The sequence below is a fragment of the Ambystoma mexicanum genome, chromosome 1p (assembly GCF_040938575.1).
Source record: "Ambystoma mexicanum isolate Mex_15411 chromosome 1p, UKY_AmexF1_1, whole genome shotgun sequence".
Taxonomy (NCBI): Eukaryota; Metazoa; Chordata; class Amphibia; order Caudata; family Ambystomatidae; genus Ambystoma; species Ambystoma mexicanum.
The window spans coordinates 1,016,077,700-1,016,104,978 of record NC_090921.1 but is presented as its reverse complement, the minus strand read 5'-3'; the positions used below and the strand labels follow the sequence as shown (position 1 = coordinate 1,016,104,978).

At 46.6% G+C, this 27,279-nt stretch overlaps 1 protein-coding gene across 3 annotated transcripts in view; it reads right to left on the bottom strand.

The window, feature by feature from the left end:
• The window catches only part of TSNAXIP1 (translin associated factor X interacting protein 1), a 1,023,806-nt gene that overhangs the window by 704,642 nt on the left and 291,885 nt on the right, over positions 1-27,279 (bottom strand). The window contains exon 1 of one of the 3 annotated variants that reach the window (XM_069655286.1): positions 22,675-22,850. The exons of the other annotated variants lie outside the window; for them this stretch is intronic. The gene's annotated coding sequence lies outside the window, so the exon portion shown is untranslated. Of the gene's footprint in view, positions 1-22,674; positions 22,851-27,279 lie in introns of those variants that run through there. 3 annotated transcript variants of the gene reach the window in all.

The window sequence follows — 27,279 nt, the reverse complement described above, 5'->3', positions numbered from 1 at the left end:
GCTCAGACCAGACTTCCTGTCTCCCCAAACCACATACTTCTCCCCTCTGAAAGGGGTCAGCTCTGCATAGGTTTGCCTATGATAAATAGTGGACCTGGACATGCATTTCACTGCCTTTCATACAGAGTGCCTTTCATATAGAGGAGTGGAAACTAGCTTCAAGTTGACACATTACATACCAAAGGGGTGTCAGCCAGCCTTTGGTGTTGTTTATTCCGGCAACCAAGCCCCTTCAGGCTTGCTTCAATTATCCCTCATTAGTGTGCACTGCCACCAGCCGGAGGTCAAAAGGAAAGCCGTTCCATGGGGCCTTTGACAATTAAATTAGGCTGCCCATGCTGGGGGAAGGTGTGCCTTGCCCGGATGTATCCGGGGCTGTCACATTCCAGCTGAATAGGGCATGGGAAGACAGTGACTGTAGGCGGTGTCTTCCCAAAGTACATGTGACTATGCATTATGTGCAGGAAGCAGATGGACTGTATGTGCAATGGCCTCACGCAGTCCTCGGAGGTTGGTCTCCCATCCTTCCTTTTCATTAGTAAAAAAATCAAAAATGCCCAGGCGAGCGCACTCTCCCTGTGCGGATGGTCAGATTGCTCACAATGGTATCCCCCTTTCCAAATACCCCTGTCCCATCCTATTTTATAGGATATTCCAACCTCCCAGACTCCCCACCTTTCCTACACAAAAACTGAGAGGAGGTCTGAGGCTAAAAGGAGTACCACCCATGCAATACATTGGACATGTCCCACTAATAAGATCAGGATGGGTCAGGCACTTGATCTTAATTACATACACCTAGTACACCTATTAGCTCTGCCCACATTGTTAAAAGGTGAAACACTGAGATGCAAGGTGAGCAAGGCGAGGCACGAGAAGGAGCAATTCTTACAGGGCGTCAGCGAACCTGATGGAGCAGGGAGGCAGGTCAAAGGACGGAACAGAGGTACAGAGAATCCTTGGACACCCCGGCGAGAGATCGTTACCTCCAAAGGGCATTGAAGATTGTGCAAGGAAGCCCCGCCAGGGAGAAGAGACAAACCACTTTTGTGTTTCAAGGATACAAGCCACCCTACCGGGTGAACGGCAGAGTTGAGGAGTTGCAGCGGCAGTTGCAGTATCAGCTTTGACTTCAGGATCAATGCTGCGAAAGACGAAAATGAATTAACACAGCCGGTGAGTTGAAAGAAAGAAGGTCGAAGTGGTCATGCCGAGGTAAGAACAAAAGCCTCTCAGTTTTCAAAAGTCTCCGACAGCGGAAGGAAGGAAGGAAAATGAAAGGAGGCTTGAGCCCGACAGAGGGAAGCCCATGAAGGTGCGATTTGAAGCTTGGGGAAGGGAACCCCAAAAGGTGTGATTGAAAGGCTTGACCCGGACTGAGGGGAGCCTATGTGAACTGTTGCAGGTTTGCGCCCGATTGAGAGGAGCCTGTCAGAACTTGTGATTAAAGAAGAAACACTGCAGGCCTGAGCCAGACTGAGAGACTAGTGACTTTTCGTGGAAGGCAAAGTGGGCCCTTGTTCATGAAACAAACTGTATCCTTGTGTCCCAAGCCAGAGTGTGTCGCAAGGTCCAAGTGTGCCACCTTACCCCTTGCTACAAAATGCGGGAAAGGTAGTTTAATCAGCCATACTGACATTTGTTTTGAACACTGATTTTCCTTTTTGCATTACACATTCCCTTTACACATTTATTGTATTAGAAAGAGGGCAGGCATTAGGTTTATTAGTATAGGCCATTTTATTTTGACTAAGGACTGACTAGGACTGTATTTTCTTTTTATTTGATGGTCAAGAATACTCCCATCGTAGTTATAGGGCAGGATAGGACTTTTCTAACCCCTTTTAAACCATCAATAAAGGTTTTGAAATGTGCAGCTTTCATGTCAGTGTCTACTTGTGATACCATGCCTCCCTCACAGCTTGTATTGTTTTACCACCACTGAGTTGACAGCAGGAGTGGTATCCAGCTTCTGCCAACTGTCCAAAATATTATTCTTCAGTGCAGAGTGAAAAGGCAGAATAGGTTCTTCAGGGGGTTTCTTATCTAGGATGTCTGTAAGATCATCCAGTACAATATCCTTTGCGGGACGTCCCCAGCACAAGTATTCAGTGACCCGATTCATCAGTGACCTGTACGCTGCACTGGGATGGGTAGCCGAATCTGGAGCACCAAAGTCCACTTCTGGAGAAATGCCCAACCCACTGGCTTTCCTTAGGCACATTGCCAAGTCCTCAATTCAGGATTCCTCTGAGAAGAGATCCTCAGGGTCATTGGGCGTGCCAAAACATTCAAACCCAAAGGGTAAAATGTCTTCTTCTTCCTCCTCCTCAAAAATGTACCCATTAGACTTTTTAAAATGTCTTCTTTAGACAAGCGTTTAAAACCGAAGATGGGTCGGAGGATGATTTTGACGGCTTTGATGTTGAAGATCTCAACGTTGATTCCTTCAATAACGAAGAAGTAGAAACCTTTGGCTTCTATGCTTCTTGTGTGATCGACATTGTCGACACCACTGAAGTAGGCATCTCATGCTTTTGACCCAGGCTCTTGGGTGTGCGAGTCAGGGACTTCAATGACTTCCTGCCAGCTCTATGAGGTGCGGTGGAGTCGGTAGTCTTTTTCAGCTCTTTCAAGGGACCAGGAGGGGGGGGAACTTCAAAAATCATCATTTCCAGACGGAACTCTTCCCAATCTGCTTTTGAGGCAGACTTGTCTGGGAAACGCACTTTTTTTCCGTTGGGTGAGGAATCCAATGACAAAGAACAATGGCACCTCTTCTTGGATTTTCTTTGAGAAGACTTAGAGTGACGCAAATCCCTCCTTGACCGAGACCGCATGGAATCTCTGGAACGCTTTTTAGATCTCTGAGGAGATTAAACCCTCAAACTCATGTCTTGGGAAGATTTCCTCTTCGACAGAGTAGAGGACGGGCATTTTGACACTGAAAGGTGAGTTATGACTTCCTCTCCTTCAAGTCTTTGCTAGTCATGGACTGACAAGAACCACAGTCGTTGACTTTGTGCTCTTCACTGAGACAACAGAGGCATATTCTGTGCGGATCTGTGATTGACATCTTCGGATCACAGTCCATACACCTCTTGAAACCAGTCTTCAGAGTAGACATACTCGAATAAATTAGAACTATGCAATAGAAAAGAATTGCTGAGGTGAGGGCAAATGTTACCAAGCGTACTGTGCATGCTGAAAAACAGAACGGAGGCAACGGGCACAGTGCTATTTAAAGCAACATCGACGTCTCGTCCGAGCGCGTGAATGGAAGCCGCTAGGGGACACTGATTTGATGATGCACGGTGCCCTCTGCTGTTGAAAAAGTTTCTGAAGCTGCAAGCATGATATTGGCGTATCAAAGATGAGGAATCAAAGATGAGGAATCTTGGGGAGGACATAATCTATTAGAAATTATATCTTCCAGCCTATGTAAAGGTTTTCTAGGGCGTACTGGAAATAAATGAAGATAAATAGGACAAATAATCATCTCTGGAAGTACATGACGTACAGGAACATTTTGAGTCTTTAATTATTTCTTCTGATTTACAGATTAGAATGATCCTTATTTTATTAAACTCGCACATGCACATCTAAAACAACTGAAATTAAACAAAATGCCTTTTCATGACACGAAGAGTAAAATTCCCTTCCATCTTTGCACTCAATGTCACAAGATGTAGGGAGGATTTGAGAATTATAAGATAACTTACACACAGAATTGAGAGGAGATTTATTACGAATATTGGGAGATGAATATTGAAGAATATTTCTGGATGCCATTGGAAGGAGGTGGCTGGGAAAGCAGAGCTGAAATCACTAATTCGTTAACAGGCCAGAGACAGAAGCCATTCCAGATAGAGGTAATCATCTCACATTGGAAATTGATTTCAAGCCAGCCAGCAGACAAGGGACCTTGCCATGGCAACAACCCCAAATTGAGGGTCTAAAGCTGTGTCCCTCAAACTGAGAAGTCACATTTAAAATATAAGTACAGAAACCCCAAATATGACTCCAAATTTCTCGCAGTATTATCATTGGTAAAATCCCAGGAACTGAAGGGGCTGTGAATCAAGGGGAATGCTAATTTGACAAGGATACAGCTGTAGTATTAAATACAATAAATGCCCTATGTATCCCACTTAAATTGAGCACCAAGTGGGATGTAATTTTCTTAAAACCCAGTGCATTTTTGTATTGAGAGGCGCAACTTAAAACTGAGAGAACATATTGTGCGTTTGAATGCATATTGTATTTGAAGAATTATACCAAGTTAAAATAGAATCCTTGGCTCGTGCCAGTGTAGAAGCATCCAGTTCTTAGGATTTATGGCATACAGAAAATCATGCAAAGTGTTATACCCCTAAAGTCCCTTATTTTGACATGCAGCCCTATGTGCAATGTGAAAGCAAAAGGCTGCTTTAACATGGTAACTTACTGGAAAACATAGCACCTTCAGCCCAAACATATGCATTGCTGAAGCCAAAAAAACAGGAATACATTGAAAACTACACACATGTATAGTGAAAGCCATGCACACATATGTAGATTGAAAGTTACATACTGTGACAAATCTGCAAAATTCTTCCCTTCTCCCCAGAGGAGAGCCAACCCCTTTGAGGCTAGGGAGGCAAGCCCGCTACGCAACACCTCCCTACAGGTCTGGGCAAGTGGGACCTCACTTAGGTGACTCCCCTCTTGGGGACAAGGACTCTCATTCCAGCATGGAACTCCCAGTCCAAACTACCGTTTCTGCATATACGGATATCGGAAAAACTGTTGGAACTATAAATCACAAGGTTCCTTCTGTGACCCTATTGGCTTCAGGTAATGGTGAACCTCGCCTGAGGGCCAAAGTTATGGAAGACGGACATCACTTCATTCATCTTAATGACATGTATAAGAAGTGAGCGTTTTGTGAATGTAGAGGGAAGTCCCACGGTCGTAGGAGATCAAGTGCTATGCAGAGGCGAGCTCCAGTCGTACCTATGTCCTGGAGGGGCAGAGCTAAGTGGAGCCGCGGAGGCACCGGTGACTAGCAGAACGAACAACCTGCTAGCTGGAGGCTAGATGGCGGGTGCTTTACCTGAACAAGAGCCTCCAGTCAAGGCAAGACAACTGACGTAAAGACAATCATCTTCTCGGGTGTCATGACCACTGAAGCGCAGTGGTGGGCTTGGCGCCCAGCAACCAACACCAAGACCTGAAGGGAAAGAGGACCCAGAGATCCTGAGTTCCCGTCGAAGAGTGTCTTTCCCACAACAAGAGGCACTAGCGGGGAGAGAGATGCTACGGAACAGCAGAGGCAAGTAAGAGACCGGCCTGCGGGTTTCCAAGAGCAAGAAACCAACGCAGGCATGAAAGCCATAGCAAATGTAATGGCACGCGGCCCCATTGAACCAGAGAGTGAATAATATGAAACATTGTACTGAAAGGCTGGAATAGCTGCCAATACTACATAGTCAAGTGAATGTAACGTGCCCCCGGCCCTCTGATCCATAGAGAAAAGGGATATGAATGATGTCAAATAAGGCTGGAATAGCCAACAAGGTTCACCAAGAGAATGAGACTGGCACACAGCCCTCACTAAATAAGAGTAGGAAAATATACAGAAATTGTATATCAATTTTGAAGTAACCACCAAGAGGATCAAAGAAAGCACAGACAAAAGTCCTGTGTTGGCACAGAGTAAAGAGAAGCAGAATACCCTATAACACGAACAGCAAAGTGCATAAATTACAGGGAGCAGTGCTAATTGACTGGGCAAGAACCATAAGAAAATTTCTTTTTTTTTGGTTGAAAATCTAATTTTATTGGCATTTTGGCTATAACAACACATAGCATCATTAATGCACTTCTTAATAACCCCAACATTTAAACCCCCTCCTCCATACCTCCACCTCCCTCTATGGATCCTTGAAACTGACTGCACCAAAACACGGCCATTTAGTAGCATCTTTTCTCTAAGTCCGGGTTCTCCTTCTGGGTATGCTATAAGCCGGGGCGATTGAGTATCTCCCCTAATCGCCGGCCTCGAACACGGCGCCATCAAAGTTGCTTCCTGGAAGGGGGGCCAACCTCTTCCACCATCCTAACGATCTACCCGCACATATTTCTCAAAATAGGGGAGCCATACACCTTCAATATCACACCTGAACTCAGCCAGCAGGTGGGTCAAATACTCAAGGATTCAGCCATTTTATTAACAATCCTGCCAGTATCCTGTGTGAGTATGATCTTATACTCCTTCAGGAAACTTGGCTTTCCACTTCTCCGACTTGGAATAATTATGACATTTAGTTAGAACCTGCAATACGAGCTTCTAAAGGAAGGCCCATGTCAGGCTTACTTACTGCCACAAACACCTTAGCTAACATACAATTGTTTTTACTGCCTGCTGTTAATTCCTTTATTCAATGCTCTTACATCATTGTGAGTTCTCTCAAAATTGCTTGTTTCAATTTGTATTGGAATCCCATGGGAATTTCGACTGTATTGTTTCTTAAAAATCTGGCAATTGCCTTGGAGAATGTCATTCTGTCACATGGTATTATACACATTATTGTCGCAGGTGATTTGATTTTACATCTTCTGAATGGGGATTCATCTAAAAAACAAGAACGGTCAGAATTGTGGAACAATTTTGTGAAAACGTGGAATTTGGTGATGTTAAATGGCACGAACATGGCTGATTCCCCTCCCTTGCAACCTGGTTTAGACGGAATCAGTCTGCTATTATTGATTACATCTTTGTAACAAGAAGTCTTTTTGACCATATAACCGATTTTGCTGTTAAAACATCTGAACACAGTGATCACCGACCGCTGACATTTAAGCTCACCTTGATCCTGGAATCAAGTCCGCACAGACAAGTGTTATTGGGCTCGGTCGAAACAAATAATTCCCTGAATCGGCTGAAATGGTCTGACAAATCACTTGTGCAATACCATGATCATTTGAAAATTTGCGACGAGGCAGGTTTGGAATCTGCCCATTTAAACAAGGTGGCTCCTAATGATTTAATGCAGTTATATGCTACCAAGCAGAACCTTAAATCGAACATAACTCAAGTACATGACAATGCAGTCCGCCTTAGGAAATCAGTATTCAAAAAACAGAAAAGACAAGTTCAAACTATATCACTTACCTTAAAAGCTGCAGCTTTGAGAACCATTAAAACTGCTTATAGAAATTGGATGCATGAATATAAACTCACCAAATACCAAAAAGATGGTGAATCTATGCTAAACCAGATTCAAAGCAAAAACACTGCTCAAATCTGGCAAATGCTCAATTCGGTCACCAAGGTTTCACAGCTAACTTCCCAAATAAATGGCGTCACGGATAATCCACTTCTCGTCTCTTTATACTGCTCCAACTTCGCCTGAGGCTCTGGACCTGCTGCCTACTACTTTCGATCTGAAGTTTGATGAGGACGATATTAGTTACTTCATCAACAAGGCTGCATGTCTAGAGCCCCGGGTCCAGATGGACTTTCCAACGCAGTATTAAAAAAAGAATGTTGATCTCTGGGCCTCTATCCTATACATCATATTTCGCCTAATTATACGCAATCAAGAGCTACCAAAATCTTGGACTCATTCAATCATTGTGCCTATTCATAAAAAAGGCAACCGACAGAATCCCATGAGTTACCGCCCCATCGCCCTTTTAGATGTGCCTGGGAAAAACTTTTGTAGACTGGTCCTGCGTGACTTGAACGCCTGGTCATCATTAACTCATTGAAGAGACCCATTTCAAACTGGATTTGTTTCTGGACTAGGCACTGCAATTAATCTAAAACTTTTCAATGCTATCAAGTCCTCTTACACCATGCGGAAACAACCACTCTACGTGGCTTTTGTTGACTTCCGCATGGCGTTTGATTCAGTTGACAGGGCACTTCTTATGCAGAAACTGTTGAAATACGAGTGCCCTGAATCATTGATAAAAATTGTGAGCATTCTACATTCAAACACATCTGTCGAAATCAAGCTGAACATGGAAGGCTTTCTTTCTAAAATCATTTCAACTGCAAGAGGCCTGAAGCAAGGATGCATACTTGCTTCGACCCTGTTCAATCTTTTTTTTATTAGACATAGCTGACGCATTTGCTTCCCTCCTCCCCACCCCCTCTCGTGCTCCTTCTTCACCTCCGCAGGGCGTACCTCTGATCTGTACCCCTCCCCGGAAGTCCTTCAAAGATGGCAAACTTCTCCACATTGCCACTCTTAACTCTCGCTCTGCCGTCAAACATTCCTCTGATATCTGCCGCCTTCTTGAGGAACTTGACCTTGACGTTCTCGGTCTCACTGAGACATGGTTCACGGCCAGCTCTGTCACCAGCTTTGACACACTCCTACCCGACGGTTACAAGATCCTCTCTGTGCCCAGGCCCAACCGTGCGGGGGGAGGTGTGGCCCTTATCTTCCCTGAGTGGATTCCTGCCACTGTTACTCCCATGCAGACCTACTCCTCTTTTGAATGTCTTGTCTGCCGACTCTCTCTCTCTCCTAGCCATTCCCTTACCGTGGCAATTATCTATCGGCCACCTGGTCAAATTTCCTCCTTCCTCTCCGAGTGGGCGGACCTCTCCTCCTCACTCCTGTCCTCAACCACTCAACTCCTCTTTCTTGGAGACTTCAACATCCACCTGGATGCCTCCTGTCCCCCCTCTGGACTCTTTCGCAACCTCTGCGACTCTCTCTCACTCTCTATTCTCCCATCTGGGCCGACTCATTCTGCAGGGCACACTCTTGATGCCCTGATCTCCTCTGACCTTCCCCTCTCTGTCCCTCTCTCCACTCCTCTCTCCTGGAGTGATCACTTTCTCCTCTCCTCCCACCTCACCCTCCCTACCCCACAGGCAAAGCCACCCCCATCACTGCCACCGTCCTTCTCGGTCTTCCGACCCATGAAGCGCGTGTCAGTTGAGGTTTTCGCTGCCACCTTCTTGCCCCCTCCTCCCCCTTCGGCTGACTCCCACCCTGACACAGCCCTCTCCACTCTCCACTCTGCTATATCTGATACTCTTGATATCCTTGCCCCTGTCATGAGAATCCGCCTAAAGCCCAAAGCCAAATGTAACTCCTGGTATGACTCGGATCTCGTCACCCTTAAACGCAAGTGCAGGGTGGCAGAGAGGAAATGGCGTGCTTCATGTTCATCCTCTGACAAACTGGCCTGTCGCCTGCTCCAAAGGCAATACCGGCTCTCCGTTCTCACCAAGAAGAGGGCCCTTATCCAAGCCCGCATCTCTGCGGCATCTAACAATTCGGCCGAACTCTTTAAAATCTGCAAGGAGCTGGCCAACCCTGCTGCAGTCTCTACCTCTCCTGTCCCCTCCCAGGCCCTCTGCACGGCACTGGCCTCTCACTTCATTTCAAAAACTCAGGACATCCTGTCCTCACTCTCCTCCTATAACCCCCCCCCCCTCTATTCCCTGCCCTTCCTCTGGCTCTTCTGCAGCCACCCCTCCTCTCTCCTTCTCTTCCTTTCCCCTTTTTTCTGCTGACGAGGTTTCAAGACAAGTCAGATCTATGAAAGTCTCGTCTAAACAGGTCCACCCTGTTCCTCCAAAACTATCAAGGACCATATTGACTCCTTGGCTCCTGCCCTTGCTGACTTCTGCAATCACTCCTTCGCCTCTGGAGTCTTCCCATCCCCTCTCAAGCACTCCCTTGTGCACCCCCTTCTTAAGAAACCCTTTTCCGACCCTTCCTGCCCAGCTAACTATCGCCCAATCTCTATCACTCCCTTCCTGGGCAAGCTCCTGGAGAAACTGGCCATCTCCCAGCTTAATCTCCATGCTGAATGTGTTGTAGTCTTCATGACCATCAGTCTGGCTTCAGAGCTGCCAGAAGCACGGAAACTGCTCTCCTGAACATCTGTGAGGACCTGCTCTCGAACCTTGACTCTAACATTCCATGTGTTCTCATTTTGCTTGATCTCTCTTCTGCCTTTGATACTGTCAACCATACCATCCTGCTCAACCGTCTCCGTGATAACTTCAGTATCACTGGTCAGGCTCTGACGTGGCTGACCTCTTTCCTCTCAAATCGACCCTCCCAGGTCCAACTGGGGTCTTTCCTCTCTGACATCTTCTTCTCTACCTGTGGTGTCCCCCAGGGATCTAACCTCTCTCCCTGGCTGTTCAACCAGTATCTGGCACTTCTCGCCCACCACATCGCCGCTCTCTGCCCCTACTTTCAGTGCTATGCGGATGATACCCAACTCATTTTCAGGCTACCCTCGGCCTCCTCTTCTCCTTCCCTCATCTCTGACTGTCTTTCTGCTATCCAGGAATGGTGTGCCGCCAACGACCTCTGCCTTAATGCCAGTAAGACTGAGATTCTACTCATCGGCACTCCCACTCCCTTCTTCCCTGCTGCTCTCTGGCCGGCCTCTTTGGGCCCTCTTCCTGCTCCTACCTGCAAGGCAAAAACCTTGGGGTCATCTTCGACTCCACACTCTCCTTCTCTCCTCACTTATCCGACGTATCTAAGAAGTCACACTATCAGCTACACCTCCTCAGAGGTATCCTTCATTTCCTCTCCTTCCCCCAGAAGCACACTCTCTCTAGAGCCCTGGTTCTCTCTAAGCTGGACTACTGTAACAGCCTCTATCTTAATCTGCCCACCTCTACTCTCCGCCCTTTTGCAACTCATCCAGAACAGGACTGCAAGACTTGTCCTTGGCCTCAAGCCCAGGGACCGTATCTCTCCAGGACTGAAATCACTACACTGGCTCCCAGTGACTGCGAGGATCAAGGTCAAAACCCTCTGCATTGTCCACAAGGCCGTCTGGGGCCTTGGGCCAAAATACCTTCAACTCTCTCTTCCTAAATATCTTCCTTCTCGAGCTCTTCGCTCATCCGCCTCCAACTCCCTCAGGGTCAGCCACTTCTCCAAACAACGAGTTGGGGGCAGATCTCTTTCCACTGCAGGGGCCTCCCTCTGGAACAGCCTTCCTAACTCCCTGAAACTTGAGGAGAACCACCTCCGGTTCCGGAAGCACCTCAAAACCTTCCTCTTTGCCTCCGCTTTCTCTCCCCCTCTCCCCTGCTAATACTACTGAAACTGCACTGAATCTGCAACTGGGCCATTCACCATTCTCGGCCCAGCCACTCTCCCCTGCACTGCCTCCACGGCAACCCCTGCACTACGGGATTGTGTCTGTATCCATACAGCCCCCCTTCCCAGCACTTGTCTGCACTTACCTTGCACTTGCCACCAGCTGGCCCTTGTTATTTATCCTGTATGCTGTATGCTAATAACCCTGTACTGCACTTTCCCCTCTCCCTTTCCCCCATGCACTTTTCCCTTCCCCTCTAACCTTGCACTTGCACGATCTGAATGACACCTGGCCTAGTAAGATCGTTGTCTGTCTCTCCTTGTTCCCCCCCCCCTGCCTCGTTGCGCCTTGAAACACTTGTGTATAGGCGCGTTACAAATGCCTTATCATATCATATCATTCTCCTAAGTTAGGAAACCAAATAATATCATGGCTTCTTTATGCGGATGATTTGCTTTTGATTTCCCAAACTCTGTCCGGATTACAAACTCTTCTTGATGTACTTGATCATTATGTGTCAGCAAACAACTTAACAGTGAATCAGAATAAAACGCAAATCATCATACTTGGTAAACCAAAATCAGCCTTCTTAAACAAGTTCCAATGGTCAATAGCCAGCCATAAGCTGCAAGTGGTTTCAGAATATAAATACTTGGGGATGAATTTTAACAATATTACCTCTGAAAAACCGCTTGAATTAGCAATGTGAATCAAACTCACAATGCTGATATCTCAGGCTAAAATCATTTTTTCGGTAAATTTGGGAAGTTCACATGTATGCCTATCATGTCCTTTTACCAACAAAAGGTGATACCAGTCATCACCTATGGGATGGAATCCGTGTTGCCGAGAACCAATGTATTCTGGAATCAGTTAGAAGCAAAGTTTGGGAAAACTGTATTTAATCTGCCAAAAAGCACTCCAACTATGCTACTAAGGTATGAACTTGGTCTTCTGTCGATACATGTACAAGTTACCTGGAAAATGTGCACATTATTTAGGAAATGTCTAATGGGTTTATCTAATCGAAATAGTCTAGCCATTCTAGCTAATCATTTGTTGACCTTGACTCAGTTATTCCCCTCAAATTGGAGAACACATATTTTAAATGCCCTTGTAAAGGCTGACATCTCGATCGAACTTCTTGTTACGAATCTGACTCGAGCTAACGCCAAACTCTTTCAATCTGATTGGTCATTAACTCAAGAAAAGTGCCTAAAACTTAAAGATTTCAACAGGAATATCTTTGGTCACAAACAGTTACGCACAATGGCTGACTATCTCGTTAGATGTCCATCACCAATTCTGAGATTGAAAATTCTAAGATTACGACTCAATTTCTGGCCTGTGAATGAAATTCTAGTTAGAAGAGGCCTTCTTAAAAAAGAACTAATCTATTGTCGATCCTGCAAAGATACTTCACTCACAGAAACTTTATGTCACATTGTCACGAAATGCAAAGCTTTCATACCACATTGCTTGAAACTTGCTAAATGTATGACACAAAAGTATTTTGAAAGAACTGATAATGAGATTTGGGCTGAAATTTTAGGGTCTGTCAAAATTTCAGTTAGAATTGCAACTATTCATATTCTCAATGCTGCTTTCCCGAATGAGTGTAAGGCCATCAACTATGTAAAATGAAAACTATTCAGTCGAGCTCTATCACCATATACAATGCCTTTGCTAAACTTTTTTGTTCTTTTCTTTTCAATTGTATTTTTCTCCTTACTCCTCTTTAAAAAGTGACTGTAGAATCATCATGTTAAATCTATGTAAATACTTTTTTATGTTCACTGATATTTATACATGTACTTCGTGTATGTAATTTTGAGGTTAAATAACTTTTATGCTATTGTGAAATGAGTGATTTTATATATTTGTAAAGTTGAATTGTCAAATAAATCAAATAAAAAAAAAATACTCCATATTGTATATGGCCCGGATTTTGGAAACCAGTTCTTTCTCCATCCGGCATCCGTGGGTTTTTCGACAATTGGGCGAGGCAGCACGGAGGAGCAATTTATAAATCCCAGCTATCAACCCTCTAGACCCAGTCTGTGTGATCAGAAATCTCTCAAAGTCTGTCAGCTCCCTCCTGAGATTTACCCCCCACATCTCCTCAGTTAAGACTCCTTTTAATTGTAGGAAGCGAAAGGGCGATAGTTTACGCAGACCCAAGGCCTCTTCCAGTCCCCTCAGAGATATGAAAGCACCTCCTTCCCATAACTGTCCAGCCCTGCTGAGCCCCGCCTCATACCAGGACTGGAATGCCAATGCTTCATCAATTCCATCCCTGAGTGAGGCGCCCAAATGCAGCTCAAAGGCGACGGCCATGTTGTAAGCCATCTATTCTCCCTACCCTCTTTCCAGACGGACCGCAGAGCCTCCAGGAATGGATGACATAAGAATCTATTCGGGATTCGCGCTCTGAGGACTCATAACCATTTATCCAAAGTGACCGTGGCCAATACCTCGTTAACCATGACCACCCACTGTTTTTCTGCCTTTGGATTAAAATGATCCACCAGGACTCTTAGCTGGGTCGCTTTATAATATGTTGTTACGTCCGGAAATCCCACCCCCACCTCCTCTTTTGGCCTAGTTAATGTCCCATAGGAAATCCTGTGCTTCTTCCCCGCCCAGAGATACCGCAACAAGGTTTGCTTCATCTCAAACAGAAAGGACATGGGCACCGGCAGCATTTTAAACAAGAATACAAATTTGGGGAGAACAACCATCTTTATAGCATTCAGCCGTGCCTTCCAAGAGAGCCGTGACCCCTCCCATCTCTCCATATCTCGTTTCACGGCTAGCCAAATGGGGAGGAAGTTACCAGGAAATAGATCCCCAGGGTGTCGTGTCACCTGTATCCCGATATAACGAAACGCATCCTTCTGCACCTGGAATGGAAGCCCAGCCACATATTCCCTTTCTCCATCTGGCAGCACCCCAATCGGAAACCCCACCGATTACCCCAAGTTTACTTTAAAGCTTGACAGCCTCCCAGAGAGCTCCAGACTCTCCAGCACATGAGGGACCGAATTCGATGGTCTGGTGGTCTGGTGATATAGAGTAAGGTGTTGTCCGAGCAGAGGCTTATCTTACAGTGCTGCCCGCCCACCATAACTCCCCTGATGTCACCATTGTCCCCAACTGCCGCCGCCTACAGCTGCATCACCAGTGCATAAATCAAAGGGCAGAGAGGACACACGTGGCATGTGACCCTCCTCAGTGGGAAGGGCCCGGATTCATTCCCGTTGACCACAAACCAAGCAGTGGGTTCTCAATACAGAGCCGCTATCCAACTCATCCACCTTGGACCCATTCCCAGATACGTGAAAACCTCTGCCAAAAAAGTCCAACTCACCCGGTCAAATGTCTTCTCCGTGTCCAGGGATAACAGAAGAGCCCCCTCGGCCCGTACCACCTGCAAGCTCAGAACATGGAAAGTTTTCGCATGCTATCCGCCCCTTCCCTATTTAACACAAACTCCACCTGGGCCGGGTGAATCAGTCTGGGCAGGTATGTTTCCAAATGTGTTGCCAACCAAAACTCAGCTAAAAAATCTATCTAAAACCTACAAGAAGGAAGTATTTACCCAGAAAGCCAACTCCCCAACCTACGCAACTCTAACGCCACCTCCAACAGCAAAGAGCTATTTACCATCATCAGAGAACTAGAGTCCCTTATCCCTCCCCCTCTCATAGTCAACGCTAACAAGGAATGGTGCACCACCATTCAGGATGCCCTAGCTTCCAAGATAATCACTCTCCAAAACAAAATAGTCACATAGAAAACTTCTGGCTGCCTCCACTGTACCATCACTACAAATATCGGTTTACGCCACAGCTAAGGCTCCCGAATTCAACTTCAAACCAGTGAACACCGATACCGTACTCAAAACCATAGCTTCACTCAAGCCCTCAAATTGTAAAGGTGACAGTTTCCCGGCAAAATTAGTTAAGGACTGTGCACCCATACTAGCACCTATCATCACCAACTTCGTGAACGCCTCTTTTATATCTAATACTGTGCCAACCAAAATCAAAGTAGCTTGGGTCACCACACTCATCAAAAAACCTAAACTAGACCCTACCATACCCACAAACTATAGACCCATCACCACAGTACCTTTCCTCCTCAAGATAATAGACAAAATTGCATACACACAAGTACAATCCCATTTAGAAAATAACCAACTACTCGGAGAAAGCCAATCAGTTTTTCGCCCTAGACATAGTACAGAGAATGCCCTACTAGACCTCAAAAACCAGATGGATGCTATCAGGGATTCGGGCAAACTATGCATCCTACTACTCCTAGGCCTATCAGCGGCTTTTGACTTGGTAGGCCACACTAAACAATGTTTTACGCTTGCCAACAATTTTCACTTCTCTAAAGAGGCCCCCGCTTGGATCAAATCCATCCTTGCAGATCGCACCTTGAAAGTAGCAACAGGAGATGTCACTGCAGACCCAATCACAGTCCCACTGGGAGTCCCCCAAGGATCCTGCCTCTCCCCGACACTCTATAATGCATATACAAAATTACTCTTTACAGCATTTGACACTATGGGAGTGATATACACCAACTTTGCGGACGACACACAAATACTCATCCCCATCTCTGGTAACCTTGAACAAGACACCATTACCATAAACAAAATATATTCAATCATCCAAAACTGGATGCCGACAAATAGTCTCTGCCTCAATGGTGAAAAAACAGAGATACTGATTGTAGGATCCCCAGACCAGTTAAGCAAACTACACCCAAACTACACAGCCATAGTCATTGACAGAACTCCAATCAATATATCCAAACAAGTCAAAACCCTAGCGGGGTACCTAGCCTCGAGCCTCACTATGTGCAAACACGTTAATGCTCTCTCCTCATCCACGACATACAGCCAAACATATTGCCCTAAACTGACCTCTTCTCACACCACAGAACTGCACCACCTTAGCCAGAGCCCTCATACTAGCACAAATCGATTACTGCAACATACTGCTACTAGGGACCTAAAAAAAACAAAATAAAATGCAACTTATCCAGAACAAAGCCCTCCACGCAGCACTAGATATAAAAAAAAGAGAGCATATTTTCCACCATAGGGGAGAAGCCCATTGGTTGCCCATACAAACCAGGATCTTACACAAAACCCTTGCTATAGCACATAAATGTGTTACAGGCACAGCGCCAAGCTATCTCACCCTATGCCTATCTCGCAAAACCTCATCCAGATCACTCAGATCCAATTCAGACACCATCCTCTTCACCCCACACTTTAAAAATGTGAGCACAGGCAATTCCAGCTTTCCAGTATCAGCCCCCAGAATCTGGAACTCACTACCTACCCCCATCTCAAACTAGCAATCTTTCCCCAAATTCAAGAAAACCCTCAAAACTTGGCTTTTCAACAAAAATCAATGAGACCTAAGCCCATAGCATAATAACCTAAGCCAACGCATCAAATGTTCATCAATGTCAATGCTGTAACCTTATGTATTTAAATTGTATATCCAAGATTCAAGAAATGCTGAAAAATGCTATGATTATCAAACTGCCAATATGAACTAAGTTATCCAATCTCATTGAAGCACCAAATATTCTTGTAACCTACGCCGTGATACCAGAGGGTTTGGGCGTACAACCAAATGTAATAAATAAATAAAATAAATGATCCTGGCAAAGACCTTAGCATCCACATTAAGGAGGGAAATAGGAATAAAGTCTGCACAGTCGGCTAAATCTTTCCCAGGTTTTGGTAGGACAACTGTCAGCGATATCCTGTCCCGCCCCGCCATCTGATTAAACAGCTTGGCCATAGGCCCTGCCAACAGGGTTTGATATTGCTTACAAAAGTCAGCTGTGGAGCCATCCTCCCCTGGGGCCTTCCCTACCTTCAACCTCTTGATGGCACCCATCACCTCCTCTCTCGTTATCTCTTCCTCCAAAACGTCCCCTCTCCACCCCTGTAAGCTTGGGGAGGTTTCGCTCAGCTAAGTACAGCCGCATGTCTTCTACCGATTCACCCATTGGTCGAGCATACAGCTCTTCCTCCAAAACGTCCCCTCTCCACCCCTGTAAGCTTGGGGAGGTTTCGCTCAGCTAAGTACAGCCGCATGTCTTCTACCGATTCACCCATTGGTCGAGCATACAGCTCATTGTAGAAGTTTGCAAAGCAGTCCACTACATCCACCCCCCTTCCGTAACCTCCCTCAACCCCTCTCTCACCCCTGCAGTCTCTCACCCTATTCGCCAGAAGGGTCCTCACTGTATCCCCCCTCTCATAATATTTCTGTCGGGTATATTTCATCTTCTTAACCACCTCCCCAATTAGGACCATGTGGAGTTCCTGCCTCTTGCCCCTCATATCACCCAATATGGCCTCCCCATCTATGCCACTCTGATTCAGCTGTGAGCGTAGGACACTTAGCCCCTCACGCAGCTTACTTTCGATCAGTGCCCTTTCGCGTTTCTTCCGCGCTCCTTCTGCAATAAGCAAACCCCGGAAGGTGGGCTTGGCCGCCTCCCACACCGCAGCCATCCCCATTGTCATTCATTTCAAAATAGGCCTGTGTTAGGCTTGCATATCCTGTGGTTTTGTCCGCGGAAGCTGCTGAACCCCCACGACCCCCCAGAGATGCAGCCCTCTAAACTGAATGTGAACAGCTAAATTGGGTGCAACCCCAAGGAAAAGGGGAAATGGGACAAAATAATAAATATCAGGTCAGGAATGGCTCACTGAACTCACAAACTATTAAAGAAAAAAAGAAATAACAATTCAGGATCACTAACATTTTCTTCTTACTTTTCACTCTTCTTATTATCTCACACCATTAATAAATTAAAACTCCATACCGGACTCTCCTCTTCTGAATGCCTAGAGGAGTTTTCTACATTTGAGGTAGTAACAGGAATAAAGTCTCTTACTGCTATGCTTGAACTCCATGAAGCAGTAGACTTCTCTTTTCACTTAATTATCCCATTGAAATAAGAAGCCTGGATTATTTGAGTTTAGTTTTAAAGAGATTCACTGAAATAATTAGTTTTATCTTCATCTGAAGACTGCACTCCTTTGTAAAGCTCTTCTGTACATTAGATACAAAGAAACTCCCTTTAAGTTTACTTGTCAAACAACCTCACGATTCTGCGCATGCGCGCTGAGGGTTTAAAAGAAGGCTTGACGTGCTGATGATAAAATCTTCTGCGCATGCGTGTAAAGTTCCAATTATCTGCTCTTACTGTGCATGCTCTCCACAAACTCCAAGCAGCGCATGTGAGTATGGAAAAACATTAGTGGATTGGTACGCGACGGGTAAGTTATAAGGTTTTGCTTCCTTAACTAACTGCAACTGTAAAGTCATACACAGAAGCATTTAACAAGTCCAAAGTGTCCAATTAAAACATACGAGACGATTAGACAAACAAACTGAAACAACGCGCGCCACAGCAATCTTCCCTTAACACACTGACACTTGCGCAGTCAGTGTAAGACTTCTAAACCAGCGAACTGAGTACTCGTATACTGAGTTCTCAGCAAAGCTTGCGCCCAAACTATACCAAAAGTGTCTCTGTAATCAGCTGCTCTGAAGGAGCGGTCGCCTAGCAACAGAACGTGCAGGTTCTCTCTCTCTCTCTCTCAATGGATTTGAACGAAGAAAGGAAATTTAGGCCAAACCTTCCTCCCCTTAGTGACTGAAAATACCAAGCGCCACTGTTATGAATACAATTATTCAAACTAAAGTTTTCTTAACCAAAGTTTCTTAACATTTTCAATTGAAACCATTAACTATAATAAAAGGGTTTGCTAACACTTAGTTTCAAATTGAGGTAAAACAACTTAGCTTTCTTTTCCTGAAGACAAGGTTGTTGGATCTCCTGACTTCTTCCTGTAATTCCTATAATCCAAGATAAACTGTAACTGGCCAATCCAATTTGAAGTTCACTGGAGCTATTGACTAAGGTCCTATCTGCTGGGCTGCTGACAATGAAAGGCAGTTTAGAATGTTTGGATCCTGCCTTTCATTCACTCCCATCCAATCAGAGAGACGGCTGAGAACCTCCATTTTGGCCAGGAGAACTCTCAACACTCTGAACAATAAAGTTAAGGCCCAACCAATCACAAAAGGGAACATTCATCCTTGCAACACTCATTCAATCTGTCTAGTAGAACCTGACAGCCTGTATCTCTTCCTTCAAGAAGTCCCTAAACACCTGGTCCCTCAGCAGGGTGTCATTACATCTCCACCTATAACTCCTTGCGGCCTCCGGTGACCACCAGCTTGACCACCACATGTTCGTGGTCTGACCATGTAATAGCTTCCACCCTTGGGTCTCCAACCTCACCCCGGGTCCCGGCCAGGACCTACACCACACATCCACCCAGAAGTGGTCTTGCAGAAGATCCCTCAGGACGAGATTATCTCTCGTCACCCCTTTGTTTTCCGCCCACTTTGCTGACCACCAGTCCATCTTGGGGTCCAGTATCAAGTTGAAATCTCCCCCCAGCAGCATCGCTCCTTCTGCCCACCCATCCATTACCCAAAAACACCTGGCGCAAGAACCCCACCTGCCCCACATTGGGCACGTAGAGGGTGGCAAGTGTGATCCGTGTTCCCTTGCATGGACATTTTATACCCAAGAACCTTCCCCCAAGCCCCCTCTTCATCTCGATGATCTCCGTCAGACAGAGTGACTTGCCCAGCAGTATACCCACCCCTTCCTTCTGTGAGAGGCCCAAATGTTTCTCCCTATCTCCTTGCCAGTTTTTGTTTGCGGAACATGTTACTAGTCAGTGATCGTTTGTTTTGAGAATTCAGACCCTTTACGTTCAGCATACCTATCGCCCCTTTAACAATTCCCCTTCGTCGCCCATTACTCCTCTTGTGTCTACCAAGCCTCGAGACCTCTCCAGCATGTGGATTCCATAGCGTGTACTGCCCCCCTTCCTCCCTCCACCCACCCCCCTGATTCTTCCTCATCCTCCCCCACTGTTTGTGACCACCCTACCCCTCCCTTCCCTAGATCGAGGCATCCAACCCCATCTCCCAGTCATGCTGGGCATGGTTAACAGACCAGCAGGGATTCGGGCCCCTGCCCCAAACAATACTTTAAGCGGTCCTCCGTTCTCACTGCCTCAATCTCTTCTGGAGGGCTTTAAGCCCCCCCTTAACTCCTGGGTTAAGCCCCAAACCAAGCCCCCCCCCCCCAACTCCCAGATCCCCCCTCACCAACTGTGTGCCCTCCTCCCTCCAAGCACTCTTCCATTTTATGAACTCTGGGTCACAAGCAAACTGGCCAACTGAGCCTTGTCTTGTCAGCTAGATCCAACCAAGCCGCGATCACCCCCGGTGTAAGACATCTCCCTTAAAGCCTGTAGATGCGGCCGGGGTGTCTCTCAGCAGTCATAAATATTGTACTCAGTCTTACAGTTCCCCCTCCTTCAAGCATCTTCATTCCGCGGAGGAGGGGTATTTAACTTCTGGTACTTTTGGCTCCCTTTCACCCTTCGCTTACCTCTCAAAAAGTCTGGGCCCCTGGGTCTCCGATCTGCGTCCAGTCCTGGTCCTCCATGTTCTGACGCAGGGGCCTCACGGGTGCCCACTAGTTCCTCCATGACCCGTTGTATGTCTTCTTCTGCCAGCAGGCGATGCCACTCTCCCTCCCATTTGAACACCAACGAGAAGGTGTAGCCCCAACAGTATTTCACCCCCTTCTCCTGCAGCCACCTGGTGAGGGCTCTGCATTTCTTCCACCTCAGCAACGTTTGGGCCGAGAGGTCCTGAGGGACGGTCACCCTTGAGTCACCGTAATTTATTTCTTTTGAGGATCCTCACTTTGTCCCCATAATAGTGCATAGCCCGATGGACTATCTATTGTGAGCCTTTTGCCCTCCCCCATGCCGAGGACCATTCTAATTATGTCTTGCACTTTATGTTCCAGGCCCATCGGCGTCTCGCCTTCCACCTCCGCCAGCCTGAAGATCCTAAGATTATTCTGCCTCTCGCGGTGTTCGCTATCATCCTCCTTGAGGTGCAGCTCTTCTTCACGTCTTTCCATTTCCATGAAGTGGGCCTCCAGAGCCCTGTGGACATTTGGTTGGCTTCAACCCCATCCATTCTGTCCTCGAGCGTGGACACCTTGGCTGTTAGATCTGCCAATTTCGCCCGCATGTCCATTCTCTTACCTCTAATTTCTTCTAGAATAGTTTGAATGTCCGTTTTTATGGAGCCCAATTCAGCTGGGTACACCCCTAGCCTCCATCCCGGTATCATTGGTGTGAAACTGGAATTTCGCCAGTGCCTTCTTCCAACTCATACAACATCCACTCCTCCCCTTCTGGTATTCTCGTGGGGTTTGGACTATCGGTCCACCAGTACACCAGGGCCTGATGGGCCTAGGGACCTTCTCCATTACAATCTGTGCAGGATATCCCCCCTCCGGCTTTACGGCTCCAGGGAATGATGTGTGTGGAGTGGCGATGGGCAGGCGTGAACTCTAGCAGGCTTCCCCTCTCTGTCACCCTGTTTCACTTGTGAGATCTGGGGCTTCTCTTCAGCTGTTTGACGTGGGCACAGAGTCCTCACGTCCATCCCCGTTGAAGAATTGGGGTCCCCTCTGCCTCCTCACCTGTTCTGCAGCCGCAGACTGTCCAGTCCCCGGGTCGATGGGGTTGAGAGTCTCTGCTGCCGGCGGCGTCAAGCAAGGTGCGCTCTCGCGTCGGCCTCACTGGTAGCTCGCAATGTTGGGGGGAGGGCCTCCACTAATGAATACTCAGCGTCTCCCCCGGCGGGCAGAAGCCAAGAGGTCGCATGGCCCTGGGTCTCACCACTCTCCCGATGTCCGTCGCCTGCCAATCTGTTCACCCCTGCAGGCCCCCGGCTGGGATCCCCTCCAGCAGCAGCCTCTGTTTCTTTCCCCCTTCTGGGACTCCAGGGACTTATTCCTCACTAGGTGATGTACTCCTCAAGCCTTAAGACGTGTTGCTGCCTGGAGTTGGCACGTGTAACCTGTATCTCGCCCTGCTGCAGATGAGCCGGGCCTTGTCATCCCCAGAGTTAGATCTGTGACACTGTGGGAGTTCTCTCTGCAAGCCCTTTGAAGTTGCACTACGCAGGGCTCCAACTTTACAGGCGCTTCATCTTTACGAGCGTTCTGCATTGGGGGCACAGGAGTCACTTTCCTGTGGGCACCTAAGGGGCATCTGGTGCATTGGTGCGTCAGTGCTTCCACTATCAGGAAGCTAGCGTTCACCCACCCACAGACCGGCTCACCTCCACCAGCAGTCTCTCCTCCTCTTCTCTCAGAGGGGTGCCCAGTAGCATGCCCCCCCACCAACAGTACAGAAATGTGCACCTCTGCCTCCTCTCCTGCTCGGCTGCAGGGGATTCAGGCGCCCTTGTCCCTCCTTCTCTTACTTTAGGTCAGAGTGGGGGGATCCATAGTCCGCCTCTGGCAGTCCGCTCCGAGTACTGGCTGGGGTCCAGGGCCTCCGTGACCCCCCTGCACCAGATCTGGAGCGGGGCAAGGGCCTCCGACGAGCGCAGGGTTCAGATTGCTGCGACGTGCTTCATGCGCACTTACCCCACCAGACTTCACAGTCGGATTGGCCAGGCCAACAGCCAACAACGCCCCGTAGAGTCGCGGGCGGCTTAGCTTTTCTTCTTTAGGTTGGGCACCTCTTCCCCTTCTTGGCCTCACAGGACCTCTAGGAATTCTGACATCAGTTGGGGTGCCTGCAGCGTAGATATTTAACTGCTGTTCGCTATATCTCCTCTATATTCTCGGGGCAGCGAGTGGAGCACAGCGCTTAGGCGACCATCGTGCCCACGCCCCCTGGTGGCTTCCCAGAAAATGTGTATTTTGAAAGATAAGACCTTTTTACCACCGAGCTAAGGAACTCACAGGAAGTCCCAAAGCTACGAAGGTGGAAAATAAAGAAGTGTATTTTCAAATTATCCTGGAGAGATTGAAACATTTTTTTTAAAAAAATCGGAAAACTGTTTCCTTACCAAAAAGAGAAGGAAACCCAGACTGACGACCTTAGTGAGTTTTCCAAAAGGATTTTAAAATAATGTGAAGTCAATCTACCAGAACTGTGAGACTGAGTCAAGAGCAGATATCTGTGCTGCATCTGAAAAAGGCAGTTGTAAATGCAGCTAAATGTGCTTCAGTTTTTTTCACCTGGAATCAAGATTTTGTTAGCTGGTGAAATAACAGGGATACAAGTAAAACCATCAAGCTGCATTTACTAACAGGTTGGAAGTGCATCAGTCAAGAATGCCTGAATGGTTGGGTTCAGTGGTGGGGCTGTCTGTGCGGTTTTATGTGAAAAGAATTCATTTTAAAAGGTATCAAGTGAAAAAGACTGACTTATTTATTTATTTTCTTCAAATCTCTTTATTAGTATGTCATTAAAGTAAATCACAGAATAATCAAATACAGAAAGGAACAGTTAACCAGAGAACACAGATCAAAATCTTCCAATGAAATAACATAGCAATAAGCAAACAGCATAATCAAATAATCCCCCCCGACATACTGAGAAACTTTTCATTTATGTAAACAAAAGAGCAAAATACAACAGTTAATTAAAAACATTAAACACATTAAAGACTGATTTATAATACACCATTTTTTTAATCGTAAAAACAGGATTGTAAAGATATTTTTCTCCCGAGACCTTTAAAATACTGGGGGTTTTTTGTCAAATATTCAGGGGGTTTCATCCCTTGAGCCCCCCCATTGTTCTACCCCCATCCGCTCCCATGGGATTTCAGCCCCATCCCCTACCCCCACAGTCTCCTATGGAATTTCTGCCCCAGCCCCCTCACCCACCTCCTAATCCAAAACACATACATACAACACACCAACACAAATGTGTGTGCGCGCGTGCACACACACTCTTGCTCATTCTCCTCAACCTCCGCTTCCTGGTCCCACATAGCCCGTCAGCCCATGCACACACTCTTGTGCGGCAGGGGCATGACAGTTTGCTTTAGAAAGACTGCTCTGTGTGGTCACAGAGCAGTCTTTCTAAAGTGACCTTTCAGTGAAAAGATATTTTGAAAAATATCTTTTCACTGGGAACGGTCTGTGCAGCTCATAGCCAGTACTACAGCAACAGGAAGAGTATGGGGGTTAGGTCTAGCTAGCTAGGAATGGGTAAGAGCTGCCAGCAGTACTCACTGACAGCACAGCATGAATGCACATTTCATCAGTGTTTCTCGTTGTCTGCTTTGCACATCTAGTGAAACACTGGGCCTTTGATGAGAGGTGTGCCCCAGTGTCCTCTGCCACCAATCATGTCTGGGCACTGTGTGACCTGACCCAGATCTACTAGACCAGCATCACAGGCAAACTGTAGATGCATGGTGAGAATTAATTTACATGAAGTTGACCTCCGCATCTGTTGCTTCCTCAAGCAAACCCATATATGTTTGGAAGGATAGCTCAGGCGCAACGCACTTGCTTTGGGAACAAGAGGATGCAGTGCAACATGGGTTCCTTTCCTGTTCCAGTGCTTAGAAGCTGGATGAGGCTGGCGTTAAGCAAGCTATAAAGGACCAAAATAAATTATAAAATAGGCCTTTTCTAGGGGTGATGTCATGGAGCTGCTGCTGTTTACATTTTAAAATAAACAAAACCTGCAATTACTGTGACCTGCAACACATCCTTCGCTTCTATCTGCCGTCTAACATAAAAAAAATGTGGATTCATTACCAAATATGCAAAACAGAAAGGTGAAAGCTGGAAGGTTTAAAATTATTATTATTATTAAATGATTCATAACCATTGGCACTGCCCTGAGCATCCCTCCAGACCATCATTTTTCAGCCTTCCAAACCACTACAGAAGGGTAAAGACCATATGCAAATCATTCTTGGTCCCACACCAAAAGGGGCAGTCCAGCCGAAACTGCAATGTCACATGCCTTCTACACGAGACCACAAGCATCCTCAGACATGTTTCAGCCTCATTGGGCATCATCAGCGTTGAGTAGACTAGATCTGTATGCCCAGCAGGCTTTTCTAGGGGTGATGTTGTGGAGCTGCTGCTGCTGTTTACGTTTTAAAGTAATAAAAACTGCAATTACTGTGACCTGGACCACAACCTTCCCCTCTATCTCATCTAACAAAAAAAGTGGGTTACTTACCAAATAAGCAAAATAGAAAGGTGATGGCTGGAAGGTTTTAAATCATTCATAACCACTGGCAAAACTTTGGCCAACCCGCCAGACCATTATGTTTCTGGTTGGACATTTGTTGGTCAGTTGCTGTTTCCAGTCTGTGGCCAGACACTCAGCAGGCACTGGATGTCTGCACCTTGTAGTTTAGGTCTCTTTGATATGCTCTCTCTGTTTACAGTTTAGCCCAAGTGATGTACAATAGTCCAGGTTGTTGTGTTGGACATCTGCCTACATTCACAGTAATTTGGTAATATGGGCCTATACACATTGATATTAACGCTACATATGGTGATCCATTCTTGTATGAAATGTATATTATATTACAGTGATATTGTAACCATATTTTTCTTAGTGTCTGAGGAACAATGCTATGTGATGCCACTTCCTGTTTTGTCAAAGGGTGGAACGCTGTGTGCCATCACTTCCCATGATGTCACTTGGGGGGTGGGGTTGACTGACATAATATCCAGTGATGTCATCAGAGGTCAAGGTGGTCTAATGTCACTTCCGCTAGACCAGGCATTTTGGTGAAATTACATCCCTGCATGGGGGGAGGTGACCCTCAAGGGGATGACATGACATCAGGTGAGACATGGTACCTCCCTTTCCCTTTTAGGGATATTCCCTCTATTCCTCATGCCTTGATGGCATACTGACATAATCTCCTCTGACAACTAGCCAAGTCTAATGGCAGTACTCCTCCATATCAGATAACAAACAAGGTGACAAAAACTGAGACGAGGAAGTGGCAAGGAGTAATGATGATTACTCCCAATGAGAACCAACACCAGCAGTCTAGTAGCTGGTATACTCTGATTGGCCCGAAACGGTTTAAAACCATGCCGGAAAGAGAAGTATGGAAATAGAGTTCTTTTCCATCCTGGTGTAGATCGAGGATGCTGCGAGAACAGGAGAAACGACCGGCTAGGCGCTGCAGAAGACGGGGCAGTAAAACCGAGCAAGAAGTCAGTCCGATGAGCAACTCATTCAGGGAAGCTCTACGGAGGCTGTGGCAAAGCATAAGAAAGCAAGTCATGCTTCCTGACAGCTGAGGGAACTAGGACGCCAGCCGAGGAAAAATGTCTGCTGGAGGTGCCTGCAGGGTCAGAGAGAGCCACGAGAGACGGAGGAGCACCCGAGGAACGCAGAGAGACTGCAGGCAAAGAACCAGTGAGCCCAGGGAAAGGGTTGGGACACCAAAGCACTTTCAGGCAAAATACTGGAAGACCTAGACAGTGGACCTGGGGTTTGGGACCCACAGTACGAACATGGCGAAGACCAAGAAGAGAAACCCAGAGGGAAATTGTATATTAAGAAAGTCCTGGCAGGAGGGTATACCAGGAAAAGCCAAGTGTGTGAAGTGAACTGCATAAGAGAATCCCAGGGATGAAACATCCCCTTAGGATTGTGAATTACATTTTGAAATACATTGAATGTGGAAGTCAACCTGGCAGGGGAGTATACCAGGTGTTCTGTGAGTCTGAGACCTGTACCACAGTTGTGCTATTGTGAAGAGTGAATCTCAATGAAGGCACATGGCCTTAGGATTGTGAAATATATTGAATGCAGAAAGAAAACTGTGGAAGGGAGTCATTTCCCCTGAGTGGATTGTGACACCAACTAGAGGGAGTCATCCTCTTTATCTACAAAGAACTTGAATATTTGTTGAACTTTGTTTGGTGGAGAGAAACCCGGGGAAGGGAGTTGTTCCCTGGAATTGTGAATGTTATACATTTGAGACCTTTGTTGGATTTATACCTTTTTGTTGGATTTGAACATTTTGTGCACTTTCAAGGCCAAAGACAATGGGCCTCATTGAGACCCAGGCGGTAGGGGGTTAATGGCGCCGGTAGAGCTGCTGGAGCCGTTAACCCCCTACCGCCTCATTACGAAGTCTACTCGCGGGACCCGCTAAGGACACCTGGTAAAACCAGGCATCCTTAGCGGGTCCCGCGAGCAGACCAAGATGCTAACAACGGGCCCGTCATTAACTGGCCTGC